This window comes from Anolis sagrei, chromosome 2 (genome assembly GCF_037176765.1).
Source record: "Anolis sagrei isolate rAnoSag1 chromosome 2, rAnoSag1.mat, whole genome shotgun sequence".
NCBI classification, from domain to species: domain Eukaryota; kingdom Metazoa; phylum Chordata; class Lepidosauria; order Squamata; family Dactyloidae; genus Anolis; species Anolis sagrei.
In genome coordinates, this window is record NC_090022.1 from 181,775,784 (window position 1) to 181,794,197 (window position 18,414).

The 18,414-nt window shown below is 42.6% G+C and overlaps 1 protein-coding gene across 1 annotated transcript in view; it reads left to right on the forward strand.

Moving 5' to 3' along the window:
* The first annotated feature begins 16,116 nt into the window (after nucleotides 1-16,116).
* Nucleotides 16,117-18,414, forward strand: part of AXIN2 (axin 2) — a 93,638-nt gene continuing 91,340 nt past the window's right edge. The window contains exon 1 of the mRNA XM_067464223.1: nucleotides 16,117-16,192. The gene's annotated coding sequence lies outside the window, so the exon portion shown is untranslated. The remainder of the gene's footprint in view (nucleotides 16,193-18,414) is intronic.

An 18,414-nucleotide genomic window follows, 5' to 3' on the forward strand; every position in this document is an offset into this window, starting at 1 on the left:
GCACGAATACTCCATATGCACAAATATGAACACAAATGGAGTTTAAGGGAAATAGACCTTGACATTTGGGAGTTGTAGTTGCTGGGATGTATAGTTCACCTACAATCAAAGAGCATTCTGAACTCCACCAATGATGGAATTCAAGCAAACATGGCATACAGGACTTCCATGACCAACAGAACACAGTGGAAGGGTTTGGTGGGCATTGACCTTGAGTTTGGGAGTTGTCGTTCACCTACATCCAGAGAGCACTGTGGACTCAAACAATGATGGATCTGGACCAAACTTGGCACGAATACTCCATATGCACAAATATGAACACAAATGGAGTTTAAGGGAAATAGACCTTGACATTTGGGAGTTGTAGTTGCTGGGATGTATAGTTCACCTACAATCAAAGAGCATTCTGAACTCCACCAATGATGGAATTCAAGCAAACATGGCATACAGGACTTCCATGACCAACAGAACACAGTGGAAGGGTTTGGTGGGCATTGACCTTGAGTTTGGGAGTTGTCGTTCACCTACATCCTGAGAGCACTGTGGACTCAAACAATGATGGATCTGGACCAAACTTGGCACGAATATTCCATATGCCCAAATATGAACACAGATGGAGTTTGGAGGAAATAGACCTTGTCATTTGGGATTTGTACTTACTGGGATTTATAGTTCACTCCAATTAAAGAGCATTCTGAAACCCACAAACGACAGAAATGGGGCAAACTTCCCACACAGAACCTCCATGACCAACAGAAAATACTTAAGGCCATCCAGTCCAACTCTCTTCACCAGGGCAAGAAAATATAATCAAAGCCCTCCTGACAAAGAGCCATCCAGTCATAAATAGAGATAGATAGATATGATTCTCTCTCTCACACACACACACAGATATAATATCATAGATTTGAAAGAGACCCTTAAAGAAGGACTATGATATGTCGCATATTCCAGAGTAGGCAAACCAGACACTCTCCACATCAACACTGAGAAAGAAACAACAAGGAATACTGTTTACTCACAAGCAAAAAGGAATTACATATATTAGAAACCAACACTTTCTCATTACTTTATTTTCCAGATCACCAGACTGGGCCACAGCAACGCGTGGCAGGGGACAGCTGGTAACTGTATAAATATGCTTATTTGGGTGAGATCTTAATAATAATAATAATAATAATAATAATAATAATAGAAACAACTGGAAAAGCTGACACAATATGAGGATTTAAAGATTGAACTGCAAAGACTCTGGCACAAACCAGTAAAGGTGGTCCCAGTGGTGATTGGCACACTGGGTTCAGTGCCTAAAGACCTTGGCATGAACTTAAACACAATCGGCGCTGACAAAATTACCATCTGCCAGCTGAAGAAGGCCACCTTACTTAGATCTGCACGCATTATTCGCATTACATCACACAGTCCTAGACACTTGGGAAGTGTCCGACATGTGATCCAATACAACAGCCAACAGAGTGTCTGCTGTGGACTCATCTTGTGGTGTTTCAAATAATAATAATAATCTTATTTATATTCTGCCCTTCTCCCCTAGAGAACTCAGAACGGATTACAGCATATACAGCAGACATAGGTAAACAATCAATGCCTTGCAATCACAGACAACGAGGCACACAGACACAGAAAAGGCAAAGGCTTCTCCTTTCATTTCTGACTTTTGGAGGTGATGCTCATCTCTGGCCCATCTCTGGCTCCATTTCCAAGCCAAGGAGCTTACGCTGTCACCTTCTGGTCATGTAGCCAGCAAGACCGCTTGGAGAGTCTTTTTGCCTTTTTCTGCCGAAGCAGTACCTATTTATCTATTCACATTTGCATATTTTTGAACTGCTAGGTTGACAACAGCAGGAGCTCACCCCATCCAGACATGTAGCCGGGGGGGGGGGGGGGGGGGCTTCAGCCCCCCCCCCCCGAAATTCTCATGATGGTTTGCGAAAAGGCCTTACTGGTGCATTATTTAAACTGTTATGTTTATTCATATCATGATCTGATCACCATACTCAATATATCCCATATGCAAGGGGGTATTGGGGTAATGATACAAAAGGTTTACTAGGCTAGACCCTTTTTCACTCAGACTCAGCCCCCCCCCCGAAACTCAGCCGCCCCCAACCCCCCCCTGAAAAAAATTCACACCCCCATCCCCACCCCTACCCCGAAACGAAATCCTGGCTACGGGCCTGACCCCATCCCATGGTTTCAGAGAGAGGGCCTTTTCAGTGGTGGCTCCTCGACTCTGGAATTCACTTCCTAAGGACATCAGGCATGCCCCATCTCTGGCAGTCTACGGGAAGAGCTTGAAAACATGGTTGTTCCAGTGTGCCTTCCCAGAATAACGAACCCTTAGCATTATGTCCCCCAAAAAAGCACTTTACATTGATTTAGGACAGCTTGTATGTCTCTATCAACACCTCACCTCCTGTATCTTGTTCATGCCTAGCATTATTTTTAAACTTTAATTACATTTGGCCCAGCCATAGATTTTAAATGTGCACTGTATTCTGTTTAATGTTTATGCTTTTTGTGTATGAGATTTATTTTAATTGCTCTGTATTGTATCTGTTATTGCTTGTATTGCTTGTATCGTTGTATTGTGGGCTCGGCCTCATGTAAGCCTCACCGAGTCCCATGGAAGATGGTAGCGGGGTATAAATAAAGTTTTATTATTATTATTATTATTATTATTATTATTAATAATAATAATAATAATAATTTTATTATTTACAGTATTTGTATACTGCTTTTCTCGCCCCGAGGGGGACTAAAAGCGGTTTACACATAAGTAATGGCAAAATTCAATGCCAGTACAAACAATTACAATTATACACTACAATTAGACATAAATCAAGTTAAAAACAGTGCATCCACAAGCAATAAAACAATCATTAAAACAATAAAACAGTCTCGTCTGTCGAATCGCCATTCCAGCCATTGTCTTTGTGAAATGCTGCATACATTTACTTCTACTGCCCGAAGGCCTGGTCCCAAAACTATGATTTTATTTTTTTTCTAAAAGCCAGGAGGGAGGAAGCAGATCTTACCTCATTTGGGAGTGTGTTCCATAGGCAGGGGCCATGAGCTTCTGCTGTCAGCTCTAGCTTCTGCCAACCTAGCAGTTCAAAAACATGCAAATGTGAGTAGATCAATAGGTACTGCTCTGGCAGGAAGGTAACGGCGCTCCATGCAGTCATGCTGGCCACATGACCTTGGAGGTGTCTACAGATAATGCTGGCTCTTTGGCTTAGAAATGGAGATGAGCACCAACCCCCAGAGTCGGACATGACTGGACTTAATGTCAGGGGACAACCTTTATCTTTACCTTTACATTTATAAATATTACAAATATTCATGAATATTGTATAGAATCATAGAATCAAAGAGTTGGAAGAGACCTCATGGGCCATCCAGTCCAACCCCCTGCCAAGAAGCAGGAATATTGCATTCAAATCACCCCTGACAGATGGCCATCCAGCCTCTGTTTAAAAGCTTCCAAAGAAGGAGCCTCCACCACACTCTGAGGCAGAGAGTTCCACTGCTGAACGGCTCTCACAGTCAGGAAGTTCTTCCTCACGTTCAGATGGAATCCCCTCTCTTGTAGTTTGAAGCCATTGCTCCGCGTCCTAGTCTCCAGGGAAGCAGAAAACAAGCCTCCTCCCTCCTCCCTCTGGCTTCCTCTCACATATTTATACATGGCTATCATATCCCCTCTCAGCCTTCCCTTCTTCAGGCTAAACATGCCCAGCTCCTTAAGCTGCTCCTCATAGGGCTTGTTCTCCAGACCTTTTATCATTTTAGTCGCTCTCCTCTGGACACATTCCAGCTTGTCAATATCTCTCTTGAATTGTGGTGCCCAGAATTGGACACAATATTCCAGGTATGGTCTAACCAAAGCAGAATAGAGGGGTAGCATTACTTCCCTAGATCTAGACACTATGCTCCTATTGATGCAGGCCAAAATCCCATTGGCTTTTTTTGCCCCCACATCACATTGTTGGCTCATGTTTAACTTGTTGTCCACGAGGACTCCAAGATCTTTTTCACACGTACTGCTCTCGAGCCAGGCATTGTCCCCCATTCTGTATCTTTGCATTTCATTTTTCCTGCCAAAGTGGAGTATCTTGCATTTGTCACTGTTGAACTTCATTTTGTTAGTTTTGGCCCATCTCTCTAATCTGTCAAGATCGTTTTGAATCCTGCTCCTGTCCTCTGGAGTATTGGCTATCCCTCCCAATTTGGTGTCGTCTGAAAACTTGATGATCCTGCCTTCTAGCCCTTCATCTAAGTCATTAATAAAGATGTTGAACAGGACCGGGCCCAGGAAGGAACCCTGCGGCACTCCGCTCGTCACTTCTTTCCAGGATGAAGAGGAAGCATTGGTGAGCACCCTCTGGGTTCGTCCATTTAACCAATTACAGATCCACCTCACCATAGTTTTGCCTAGCCCACATTGGACTAGTTTCCTTGCCAGAAGGTCATGGGGGACCTTGTCAAAGGCCTTACTGAAATCCAGGTACGCTACATCCACGGCATTCCCCGTGTAGGATTTTTTCCATGTTTTTTGCACTACAAATAAGATCTGCTGTGTGCATAGGGATTCATTTATGTGATTTCCAAACTATCGTCTGGCCCCCAAACAGTCTGGGGGACCATGGACCAGCCCTCGGTTTTAAAAGTTGGAAGTTGAAACCCATCCTTCTGCCCCAAGACCATCTGTTTCCTGGAGGAACTGAAAGATGGGGGTTGTATTTGAATCAGGCCTCTTTGCCTGGATGAGAGTGGAGAATCCATCTCGCTTTCTCCTTTTAACAGCGTTATGGACCATGTCAGACATCAAAGCCCTGATTAAGCCAATACTTTAATTGTATCTTTGTGCTTCATTACTTTTCCCTCTCCCTTTGATGAGGGACAGGCGCCCTCCCTCCTCGCTGCTCTTCCTCCCCCAAATTATCACCCCTCAGCTTAAGTTTTTAGTGCTGATTTGGAAATTGCTGTGCGTCTGTCTTCCCCCATCCATTCCTTTAAAAGAGATCCTATCACTGAGAACAATGTGTCCACTTCTCTCTTCTTTTCCTTCCTTTCTCCCCCAACCCTAAAAGCAACTCGGCCCAGAGTCAAAGGGACATTCACACCTATTTTCTGTTGCCTGGGCTCTCCTATTCTCATGAAGCCCACATTGATTATTGCCCTTAAATTCCTCAGTCCGGTCATAGATAAAAGGATAACCACTTCAAAGGGAAGTGTTAAGAGTTTAACCCCGAGCTAAAAAGAGTGGACAACAAGGTAATTGAGGGTAATAACTGATCACAGACCAGCTTTCAAAGGCACACGTGAATCCTACTTTCAGATGGCTTTAATTTTATGAACATTTGTAGCAGCTTCTTGATGCTTTTGAATCATTACGGGACTTCAAAGTTAGCGAAGGTAACACTCCAAATGGAGAAGCTGACACCAGTGTGTGTGTACACACACACACACATGCGTGCCTCACACACAAGGCTAAGTATGGTTGCTCAAACCTAAGCTTGCAACATGTATCCTAAGATAACTTCAGAACAGGCGTCTTGCCATTTGAATTTGTCAACAGAGAGTCCATTTGCTGCAACTCATTTCTTGCTCTGCACTGCAGAGTTTTGCTTAGCTGGATTTTTTCTGACTGCAGTTGCTAAACTCATAGGAACCTTACCAGAAAAGATTCGCATGAGGAGCTGGAGCTGATAGAGGGAGCTCAACTGCCTCTCCCCGGATTTGAACCTGCGACCTGTCAGTCTTCAGTCCTGCCAGCACAGGTCTTTAACCCACTGCGCCACCGGGGGCTAGATGAAAAATGCCAATTAGGACATTAGGAAGGAAGCATTCAGGACACTCCCAGGTGCCCCCCTCTGTGGGAAATACAAATATAGAGGTGGTCCATTGCAATTGTTGACTCTTGCTTGACTGCTTCAGTTACTCAGCTGGTCTCTATTACTGGCCATTTCGGTGGCAGTCATGCCAAAAAGGGGCCAAGGCAAATTAAGAGAAACCTTGGGCCTCACAAGTGCTTTGTGTGTGTGTGTGTGTGTGTGTCAGGAGCAACCTGAGTAACTGCAAGTTGCTTCTGGTGTGAGAGAAATGGCTAACTGCAAGGATGTTGTCCAGGGGACGCCCAAATGATTTGATGTTTTATCATCCTTGTGGGAGGCTTCTCTCATGTCCCCGCATGAGGAACTGGAGCTGATAGGTGGAGCTCATCTTCTTCTCCCCAGATTCGAACCTGCGACCTGTTGGTCTTCAGTCCTGCTGGCACAGGGGTTTAACCCACTGTGCCACCGGGAGCTCCTCTCACAAGTGCTGAGCCATTGTATTTCCCAGACACATCTCAAGAATAGGGCTGGAAAGTTTTGTTCCAGACTGGAAACTGGTCTCCTTGTTTTTCATACTGCAAAAGCAGTGAAAGTGGAGACCAACTGGCCACTTAGGAAAGTTGTCTGCCCTCTTCCCAATCCTATCCTGACTGATCTGGACCCAGAAGGGCTTAGGCTGTACAGTCAACTCTCCACATTTTCTGGGGTTAGGGCGCAGGGCCCCCAAGAAAGCCAAAAACAGCAAATAAAGTCCCCCTCGATGGACTGTCACCTTGTCACGGTGAGGGGGCTTGCATGTGCCAATGAACCTGCGGGCACAACGACTGGAGTCATGCTCTCCCAGGAGTGGCCACGGAGGAGGTTCCAGACCAAGCACAGTCTGAAGACCCAAAGACCTCAACGGTGTAGCAGGCGGAGGATAACATGGTACATGTTACAATGGTTGTAAAGGCGGAAGAAGGCTGCAACAGATTGAGAAGCCACGGTCATCTTGTTAAACTATGTCACCCGTGAAACCTCACTCTGTGAAGACTGTGTGTTGATCAGTTGTGCACTGACCTCCACACATTAAAAAAAATCACGCACAGGCGTCTTCCAAGGAAAATAAAAACAGGCCAACCAAGGTCCCATGGCAATCAGTGAGTGGTGACGGGAGCAGGACTGTGAAATCTGGAAGCTCCTCATCACAGACTGGCACATGGGTGGTGGATACGGACTCAGTCGTTCTAGCTCAAGGTCCGTGGCAGTTGCGTAGTTCGGCAGCTGTATCCATGACTGAGCAGCCCTTTCTAGGACCCACTCTGCTCAGCCCACATGGGGAAGGGGCTAGAAAAGGTGCCCTAAACATAGTCTGCCTCTTTTATCCCTGACTGGACTGCCTCGTCCAGTGGGGTCACCACCCTGCGGCCAAAAAAGAAAACACCTATGGACCTACCGACAGAACACCATCCTCGGACTATGAGGGATCGCCTAAGTAAGTATATGATTGAAGTCCACTGGAAGCTGACCACAGAATCACACTGGAGGACCTTGAGCAGTGGTTTTCAACTTGTGGGTCCCCAGGTGTTTTGGCCTACAACTCCCAGAAATCCCAGCCAGTTTACCTGCTGTTAGGATTTCTGGGGGTTGAAGGCCAAACCATCTGGGGACCCACAGGTTGAGAACCACTGACCTAGAGACTCCTATGAGTTGATCCTTCAACAATACTAGAGGAAACTGATCAACAATACTAGAGGAAACTGATCATAGAGTCACACTGGAGAATGAAGAGATTCTTAGAAAGAACGTTTTAATCAAATCCATGAATAATCAAATCCACAAAAATGGAGGGATGGCTCTCTGTGTGTGTATATCTATATAAATAAAAATGTAATGTTCGTTTGTGGGATTAACATAACTCAGAAACCATTGGACAAAATGCCGCCAAATTTGGCCACAAGACACCTACTAACCCAAGGAATGACCACCACTCAAAAAATTGATTTTGTCATTTGGGAGTTGTAGTTGCTGGGATTTATTGTTCACCTACAATCAAAGAGCATTCTGAACTCCACCAATGATGGAATTGAACCAAACGTGGCACACAGGACTCCCATGACCAACAGAAAACACTTGAAGGGTTTGGTGGCACTGGCCTTGAGTTTGGGAGTTGTAGTTCACCTACATCCAGAGAACACTCTGGACTCAAACTATGATGGATCTGGACCAAACTTGGCACGAATATTCCATTTGCCCAAATATGATCACAGAGTTTGGGGAAAATACACCTTGACATTTGGGAGTTGTAGTTACTGGGATTTACAGTTCACCTACAATCAATGGGCATTCTGAACCCCACGAACGACAGAATTGGGGAAAACTTCCCACACAGAACCCCCACGAGCAACAGAAAATACTTAAGGCCATCCAGTCCAACTCCCTTCACAAGGGTAAAAAACCTTATCAAGGCCCCCCTGACAAAAAGCCATCCTGCCATAGATATAGATATAGATATATATGATTCACACACACACATATATATAGTATTATAGATTTGAAAGGGACCCCTAAAGAAGGACAATGATATGTTGCATGTTCCAGAGTAGGAAGATCAGACAATCTCCACATCAACACTGACAAAGAAACAACAAGAAATACTGTTTAAGTTTTTATCTTATCTCTTAATCCTTATGTGAACCAAAGCATTCTGCAACTTTTATCAGAAATTCAAATACCGGTATGCCCAAACACAAACTTCCTGAGATTAGCATCCACTGCCATCATTTTCACAATTGCCGACTTGAATAAACACAGTTTGATAATTGGAGAAATGATAGCAACTTAAACAGGGGGCACCTTTAGGTTTTCCAGACAGAGTTGGGAAGTAACTTGCTATTTGAATTAGTTATCAGGTAATGAGTTGCTTATGTGTTTCAAGCTGGAACAGTGTTACTTTTTAAAGTCTGTAATGGAAATTTCAGACTAAGGACCACATCACACTAGAGAATGAATCCACTTTAAATCCGATGTCTGCCTCCAGTTAAAGGCTTCTCCCTAAACTACAAACCCCAAAATTCTGGAGGCAGAAACCGGATTTTAAAGAATTCATTCTCTAGCATAATGAGGCTGTAAATATTGCCTATTTTTCAGTGGAAGAGAAATTGGATGGTGTCCAACTCTCTCATCACCAGCTTGAGGAATGGAAAAGGGAGAAAAGAGGTAGTAATGTGTGTGTGCATATGTAGCTGCCTTGTGTAGCAGCCGAAAATATAACTTTGTCACAAATTTGGCACTTTTCTCAGAATTTCCAAGGTGCAATATCTGATTTCACCACTTGGGGGAATGAGAGAGAATGTGTCTTTAATTTTCAAAGGAACACTCGTGGTTAGTAAGGAGTAATTCAATGAATTACTTTTTTAAAATATTTTTTCTTCAGAAAAGCAAAAGGAAAAAATATCGTTACATAAAAATTATAGATCATACAAAGAAGTTAAATGATCGAAAAACTACACATCTACATTTAATCTATTAAATGAATTACATTTTATTGGTAAGAATCACTATGTAACAAAATTTGAAAAAAATCTGTTCCAGGTTTGAAAGTGTCATTTCCTGTTTAATTGTGCAGTACTTACTCTGAAAGTGGTTGTTTGTTATACTCTAGAAACTTTGTTTTTGTGGCTGCCACAAACTATGTTGAATTGGCTTGGATGAGATATTCATTATTACTCATTGAAAAACTAGCAAAATGTGCTGCAGGATGTCTTGCAAAAGCAAGGTTTTTGCAGGTTAATAAACTTTTCCATGTTTTTATGATAGAACCAATTAGGATATGACATTTATAACCCAGGAACAAAAATTGTGTCACATAATGTAATAAATGAAGTAACTGTTACACATTTCATTTTCCAAACTCTGGTTCCAGAACTTCTTGTTGGATTGCCACTCACTATAACTGTGGTTGACATATCTAATGAATCCGGAGAGAGGCAGATGAGCTCCCTCTATCAACTCCAGCTCCTCATGCAGGGATATGAGAGAAGCCTCCCACAAGGATGATAAAAACATCAAATCATCCAGGCATCCCCTGGGCAATGTCCTTGCAGATGGCCAATTCTCTCACACCAGAAGCAACTTGCAGTTTCTCAAGTTGCTCCTGACTATATATATATATATATATATATATATATATATATACACACACTAGCGGTCCCCTGCCACGCATTGCTGTGGCCCAGTCTGGTGATCTGGAAAAAAAAGTAATGAGAAAGTGTTGGTTTCTAATATATGTAATTTCTTTCTGCTTGTGGGTAAACAGGATTTCTTGCTGTTTCTTTGTCAGTGTTGATGTGGAGATTTTCTGGTTTGCCTGCTCTGAAATATGCAACATATTATTCTCCTTCTTTAGAGGTCCCTTTCAAATCTTTGATACTGCATCTGTCATATACATATATGTGTGTGTGTGAATGGCTGGATGGCCCTTTGTCAGGAGGGCTTTAATGATGTTTTCTTGCCCTGGTGAAGGGAGTTTGACTGGATGGCCTTAAGGTAGCATTTCTCAATCTGGGAAGTCAAGACCCTGGGGGTCACCAGGGGGGTGTCAGAAGGGTCACCAAAGATCACCAGAAAACACAGTAAGTTTGCCCCAATTCTGTCGTTGGTGGGATTCAGAATGCTCTTTGATTGTAGGTGAACTATAAATCCCAGTAACTACAACTCCCAAATGTCAAGGTCTATTTTCCCCAAACTCCATCTGTGTTCACATTTGGGCATATTGAGTATTCCTGTTAAGTTAGGTCCAGATCCATCATTGTTTGAGTCCACAGTGTTCTCTGGATGGAGGTGAACTACAATTCCAAAATTCAAGGTCAATGCCTACCAAACCCTTTCAGTATTTTCTGTTGGTCATGGGAGTTCTGTGTACCAAGTTTGGTTCAATTCCATTGTTGGTGGAGTTCAGAATGCTCTTTGATTATAGGTGAACTATAAATCCCAACAACTACAACTCCCAAATGACAAAATCATAATTTTTTGATTGATGGTCACTCCTTGTGTAGTGAGACATTTTGTTGCCAAATTTGGGGTGATTTCATTCATTTGTTCTTTTGTTTTTAAGGTACTCATTATGCACAGAGCATATATAAGGAGAGCAAGGGAGCTGCAGATGAAGACCTTCAAAATTGCATGATTTTTCATGTCTCTGAACTAAAATCATTTAATTTTTTCCACTTTTCTCATGCTATCTTAAAAGAGACTATTTAGCTTATGCATGTCCTGACAGGGACGATTTTCATTATTATTCCTTTCTACCAAACTTCCCCAAAGTTCTTTATATAGGAGTAGTAATAAATGTTCCTTGAAATGGGGGGGGGGGGGGGGGGGGATGGGACTGAGCATATTGCTTGGAAGTATATGTGCAATTTCTGTAAGCACAAAAAGGCTTTTCACTGTGAATAGTTTTAGTCATTGTGATCGTTATTGTGGCTGTATTTTAAAGTGACAGTTAATACAGCCAGTCATTCGGTAGTTACACTCCTCTTGACATTTACAGCCTTACTCCCACTGTGGATGCGATTTAATCTGCGTAGGTTGAATATTTAACCTAACGTAATTTCAAGCATTTATTATACCCTCACCTGTGTGAGCTTATATAATCTAGTACGAAACCATAGTGATGACATGACTATGAGATGATGCTGAAGTCCCTCCTTTGCTCTGGGTTTTAATTTTGTCTGTCCGCTTGTTTTGTTTACTGCTGCTGTGTTCGAAGGTCTGTAGATAAGGTGGTCCTACCTTTAGGTAGTAGATGGAGATGTCAGGAAACTCCTTTCTTCTTATATAATAAGAGCAAATCACTATTTACTTTGCTGTTACTGTGTTTGTATAATCTGCCTTGGGTGGAGGTGCCTATGAGATTTCCTGCCCCAGGTGCCAAAAAGCAATAGCGTGCCTGACCTTGGGTACTCGGCTCCTTCCCATGGGTAGGGCACACATTAATGCTCTGTCTAAGGCAGGAAAAGGTCCTGAGCCATCCTTGCCTAGGAGAAGCCCCAAAGAGGACAAGTTCCCTTCCAAGGAAAATGCCACTACAACGCAAATAAAGAAAATGTCACATGAGTTGGAGACTTCCTCTTGTAGGCTGAGTAGAGCCCTTGTTCTGTGATGCACCAGAATTAGTAAGAGATACGTCCAAGGCTCTTTTGAGTATCTTAGTGCTCCTGTTGACATCTGGCAACATCCTCAGAGTTACTTTTAAAACAATCTCTCATATTTTGGCTACAATTTTGCAGTGGTTCCCAACCTATGGTCCTTGGACCACCAGTGGTCCACAAGAACTAAAATATGGTCCATGGCCTCACCGTTACTACACTGTTGCAATGAAAGCGACTGGTCTCATGAAATCCTCTTATAGTGCTGAGGCTTATTAATTATAGTTTTCTGTGGGCAAGCAGATGGCCATTACTGGATGGTATGTTCTGTATCAGAAACTAGAGTAGATGTGGTCTATCCAATGCAGTTTTCTGAATCAGCACCCCAAATAACCAAACAAGATCTAAAGTTGACCACAAACTGGTTCGTAACCCTTTTGGTGCTAATGTTGTAGAGTGGTCCCTGGTCAAAGTGGTCTCCGGTCAAAGTGGTCCTTGGTCAAAAAAAGATTGGGAACCACTGGTTTCAAGGAACTGTTGGAGCCAAATTTCCAGGGAGCAGAACTTGGAAACCTTTTCCAGACATTTCCCACTAGGTATAATTGTTTGTCTCTTCTCCTTTCCAACATAGGATTCAAGGGAGCTACCAACAAGATTAAGACACATACAACATTGTCTATCATATTAAAACATCAGTTTAATTCAAAACAGTAAGTCATTTTTAAAAATAACAACAAAGAGGTGTTTAATGAGACCCAACCCATTAAAATGAACTCTTCCGCTCCGCAAAATGAGTTGATCATCAAAAGACTTTTTGAAGAAAGAGTCATTTTAAAAACACACAAACAAAACAGGCGTATTTGACATTCACAGAATCACCACCTGGCATTGCCAAAGTTGGAGCACCCAGTGGCACAATTGGTTAAATCTGTGCAGGAGTGCTGACCAATATATGTCAGCAGTTCGGATCTGAGGAGAATGGGTTGAGCTCCCTCTGTCAGCTCCAGCTCCCCATTCGGGGACGTGAGAGGAACCTCCCACAAGGATGGTCAAAGTGGTCAAAGTGGTCAAGTGGTCCCTGGTAAAAAAAAGGTTGGGAACTGTACTATACTGAACTATTTTCCACCCCTTTGAACTACCATAGTGCCGCTGAACCCCTTCTCCCCACAATCATTTAGTTCCTGGCTCAGCCCAATATAAAATAGATGAAATATGTACTCTCAACCTTGTTGGATGCCTTCAAGGCATTTCTGACTTATGGTGACCCCAAGGTGAACCTCTCATGGAGTTCATTTGGCAAGATCTGTTTGGAGGCCTTGCTGTTGATTAAATATCCATCTGGGTGGCAAGTCCTTTATTGCTATTCAAATATCCCTATCCATTTCTCATGTAGCTCCTATGTCAATAGTAATCCAATGTAGAGAAGGCTGCGAGTCTCTGGACTGTCTTCTGAATAAACATGCATAGGTTCAGATGCACCCAGATATTTCGGATTTTTGAGGTTGCACTCATCCATCAATTTCATATTATTCTGCCATTCTTTCATATATTCCCCCTCAGAAAAAGAAGTATCTAACAGCAAAAATTACTTTGGAATCTATCCAGGACAGACAAGAAGTTGCATGTGCTTGCATAATTTTTATTTAAAATAGATATTTTTCAAATATTTATTTTTTTAATAACCCAGCGTTCAGTCCACAATAAAACTATGTTCTTTATAGCCTGGAATGTGCCCGTGGTTTGTTGGACTCCCATGTCATTTGCATGCATGGGTAATGAAAAGACAATGGGACCTTACAAATCTGTGGAATTTGTGCTAATGTCTTAAGCCATGTCTGGAGTAATAAGCAATTACGTCCACATTTTGGGTGTGCTTTTAATGAGTCTATTGTCAGTTGCACAAAAGGACTGGTTGGCTGCGAGATGACCTCAACTTGCAAGCTGGAATTTGCACCAAATGTAAACCTTTTCCCTGCGATTGTTTGTTAGAAGCGGGGGGGGGGGGGGGGCAGCTTCAATACCTGGTGGATTGGGCGGGGAATTCATTGTAATGAGTTTCTTTTTCATTTTTCCTCTCTCCTCCTCTGATCCAGGGATAGCTATTTGCTATGCCATATACCCACCCACCCACTTATCCGCCCATTCAGAGTCATTTGAATGACAGAACCATATTCCACTACCAGTGGCTCGTCTAATTTGCTACAATAGCTGCGGTATGTGTGGTGCTGACATGAGAACGGGACCTTTGGTCTCCTCCACTGTAGGATGCCAACACTCTTCTCATGCCATATGCAGGCTAAAGTTTTGATACAGAATTAAGACAATAGAGTCTTCTCTTCTCACTGTTCAAAGAAGTTGCGTGCCTAATCCTCATTAATATTGTTTGGATTTGCATGTTAAAGCCTGAGGGTGCATGGATGGACAGATAGACACATACACACATAAACATTGTACTCAACCTCCTTTTTAGATCTTGTTCCCTCCCCCCCCCCCCCCCCGACTTTGTATATGCTTCCATATCAACTTATTCTCTTCTTTAGTCCACCGTTATTTATGTGTTGGTTTGATTGTTGCATCAACCATGTTGGTCATGGCATAGCTTTCCTTTTCAGAGGCATTTCTTTGTGAGTTGAGACTCACCACTAGAATACTGTCATGAATGAAAGGTTTCAATGTATTGTCGAAGGCTTTCATGGCCGGAATCACTGGGTTGTTGTAGGGTTTTTTTTGGGCTATATAGCCATGTTCTAGAGGCATTCTCTCCTGACGCTTCGCCTGCATCTATGGCAAGCATCCTCAGAGGTATTGAGGTCTGTTGGAACTAGGAAAGTGGGTTTATATATCTGTTGAATGACCAGGGTGGGACAAAGGACTTCTTTGCGGATGGTGTAAATTCTCTCTCGTAAAAGGTTGCGTTCCAGGCGGTCATAGATCCGGTGAGCTGGTGGTGTTTTGAAAGTCCTTTTGGCTGCGATAAATTGTGGGATGGTATCTGTGTCTCTGCAGCGTAGAAAGAAAGTCACCAGATCTATGACCTCCTGGAACACAACCTCTTACAAGAGAGAATTCACACCATCCGCAAATAAGTTCTTTGTCCCACCCTGGTCATTCCACAGATATATAAACCCACTTTCCTAGTTCCAACAGACCTCACTACCTCTGAGGATGCTTGCCATAGATCAGTGGTTCTCAACGTGTGGGTCCCCAGGTGATTTGGCCTACAACTCCCAGAAATCCCAGCCAGTTTAACAGCTGTTAGGATTTCTGGGAGGTGAAGGACAAAACATCTGGGGACCCACAGATTGAGAACCACTGCCATAGATGCAGGCAAAACATCAGGAGAGAATGCCTCTAGAACATGGCCATATAGCCCGAAAAAACCTACAACAACCCAGTGATTCCGGCCATGAAAGCCTTCAACAATACATTGAAGATCTCTACGGAGAGAAACTGTTCCAAGACACACGAAAATTGGAAAAACTAAGGACCAGGAAAGCACATCTACAGTGTTCCCTGACTTTCCTTCTATGCTGCAGAGACACAGATACCATCCCACAATTTCTTGCAGCCAAAAGGACTTTCAGAACACCACAGGCTCACCGGATCTATGACTGCCTGGAACGCAACCTCTTACGAGAGAGAATTCACACCATCCGCAAAGAAGTTCTTTGTCCCACCCTGGTCATTCCATAGATATATAAACCCACTTTCCTAGTTCCAACAGACCTCAATACCTCTGAGGATGCTTGCCATAGATGCAGGCGAAACATCAGGAGAGAATGCCTCTAGAACATGGCCATATAGCCCGAAAAAACCTACAACAACCCAGTGAAAGGTTTCAACCTAGGCACATGGGAAGAAGACAGTCGATGCTCCTAAATGTGTCGCGAGTGCCTTTCCCTTACTACAGAACATCTGTGGAACATCTTTAAATCCACATTTCTCAAGGTTGAAGAACATATGGCTTCAGAGAAATGGAAAACCTGTGATCTTATTTGTAAAAAATATACTTTGATTCATGTACATAAGAAAAAAAACACTGGGTGTTCTTGAGAGGAAGAAAGAGAGGGAGTGTGAGGAACTCATGTGTTTCTTTTCCCCATGTTTCCTTTATTTCAGGACACGTATGAAGGAGGAGCAGTAAGGCATCCTCTCAGAACCAAGGCAAAGAATGCACCTTTCCATCCATATCCCTCCAAACAATGACCTGTAAGTATCAGATATATTTCTTTTCTGAAAACTAATAAAAATTAAAACAATCCAGAGCCAGGCAAATATGTGGATTTGTGCAGTTCGCACATTTCCTTCCTTTTGTTGGACGGTGTCTACACACCAGTATCTTGCAAATCTGTTGATCCAACTTTCTTAAGAGTTCCTTACATTTGCAACAATGCTATTTTTCCATTGATTTTAGGGTGGTAGACTTTTAGTATTTCAGTTGATGTGGACTGCCAACTCCCATAGCCCTTTATTGCTATGGTGGTTGGCCTGATTGAAGTTATAGGCCAAAATATCCGGAAGGCTATACTTTTTCCATCCCTGGTTTATATTCAGGTTGTGTGGCAAAATTTATTATTATTTATTTATTTGCTACATTTGTATACCACCCCTCTCAGCCTGCAGGCGACTCAGGGGGGTTTACAGTCAACATCAAGACATAAGAATACAATAAAAAACAATTAAGATGATATAAAACATGATAAAATCCATAAAAATATGTGGTTTTGTCTCCCAATAAGTGAACTCTGAGATGAGGAAATTGAGTACAGACAGTGGGTTGTTATAGGGTTTTTCGGGCTATATGGCTATGGTCTAGAGGCATTCTCTCCTGACGTTTCACCTGCATCTATGGCAAGCATCGTCAGAGGTAGTAAGGATACTTGCCATAGATGCAGGCGAAATGTCAGGAGAGAATGCCTCTAGACCATGGTCATATAGCCTGAAAAACCCACCCAACAACATAGTGATTCCGGCCATAAAAGCCTTCGACAATACATTGAGTACAGACACCTTGCTGTGTGCAGTCAATGTTGGATTCTCACCAAATCCAATTGTGACGTTGCTGGCATGTTTACTTAAGCCTAAACAATGTGTAACCTACTAAACTGGGCATGGCTCACTAGCCACATAGTCTAACTTTTCAGGTGTTTGACAATCTCCCCATGCTCTAATTCGAGATAAGAAAGCCATTTTTTAAAAAAAAATGAGTGGAAGAGGAGGGAATAATCCTTGATGTGATTTTTTGAGAGGTGATAATGGTGCCAACCTCTTGGCTACGAAGCAATATCTAGGATGGCACAAAATATGAAAGAATTAATTATGGTGTCGCACTAGTTGTCCAGGCTTGCCTGAAACTCACTGTGAAGATAGGAACAAGGTAGGCACTTTCTACACTGCCATATAATCTCGATTATCAAAGTGGACAATCCACATTATCTGCGTTGAACTGGATTATATGAATCTACACTGTCATATAATCCACTTCAAAGCAGATAATCTGGATTTTATATAGCAGAGTGATTATCCCAGGAATTATAATTTCCCTCCTAGTCATTGATGGTGTAGACATGTGCAGATGTTAAGTGGTGAAGTTGGAAAGATGAATTGAGGAGATTGGTCCAGTTAACTTGTGGTGGTGCGTCTTCACATAGTTTCTGATTTATGGTGGCCCCAAGGCATTGCCAGGGGTTGGATTAGGTTGTTGTCTCTTCCAGCTCTATGGTGGTATTTATCACTAGACTTTCTTGTAAAGAGATATTCAGAAGATGTTTACCTTTGCCTTCTTCTGGGGTTGTATGACTTGCTACTATTATCATTATTGCTGCCAATGACAAAAAGAGGAGGGAGGAAGTACTCACATGCTCCCGTGGCTCTTATAAAGCTGATCCATAAACATTAAGAGGTGCTAATGCATATCTCCATGCTGTGAAAAGCATTATCACCTCCTGATGTCTACAGAGCACCTTAATGGGAAAAGGAGAAGAGGACTAGCCACAATCAACCCAGCAAGCTAAATATGCTCCTGTAAAAATTGATCCTCTGCTCATAATTTGTATGGTTTTGTCCTTGTACAAATGGTGTTAAAATTCTCATCTCATATATCATCCTAACTAATCTGTTCTAAGGTTTATTAACTACCTCTATAATAAGTTGATGTGCCGAAATCTGAATATTGTTTTTTTCATGTGTTGAAGAGGAACAATTTCACATGTGAAAAGATACACAAGGGTACTTCAATGGCTCTGATGTTAGTTGGAGGGGGGATGGATCCACACTGGTTTAGGCTGAGCTTTAGAGGAGTTATCCAAGGTGCTGGACTTATTTTGGGGAGGGAAATGCTTCAGTGTCTCAGAAAGTGATAGCATTTAAATTAAAACTGATTCATTGGTTCATCCACTGCCACCTGCAGCCAGTGTCTCAAGCAGTGGTTC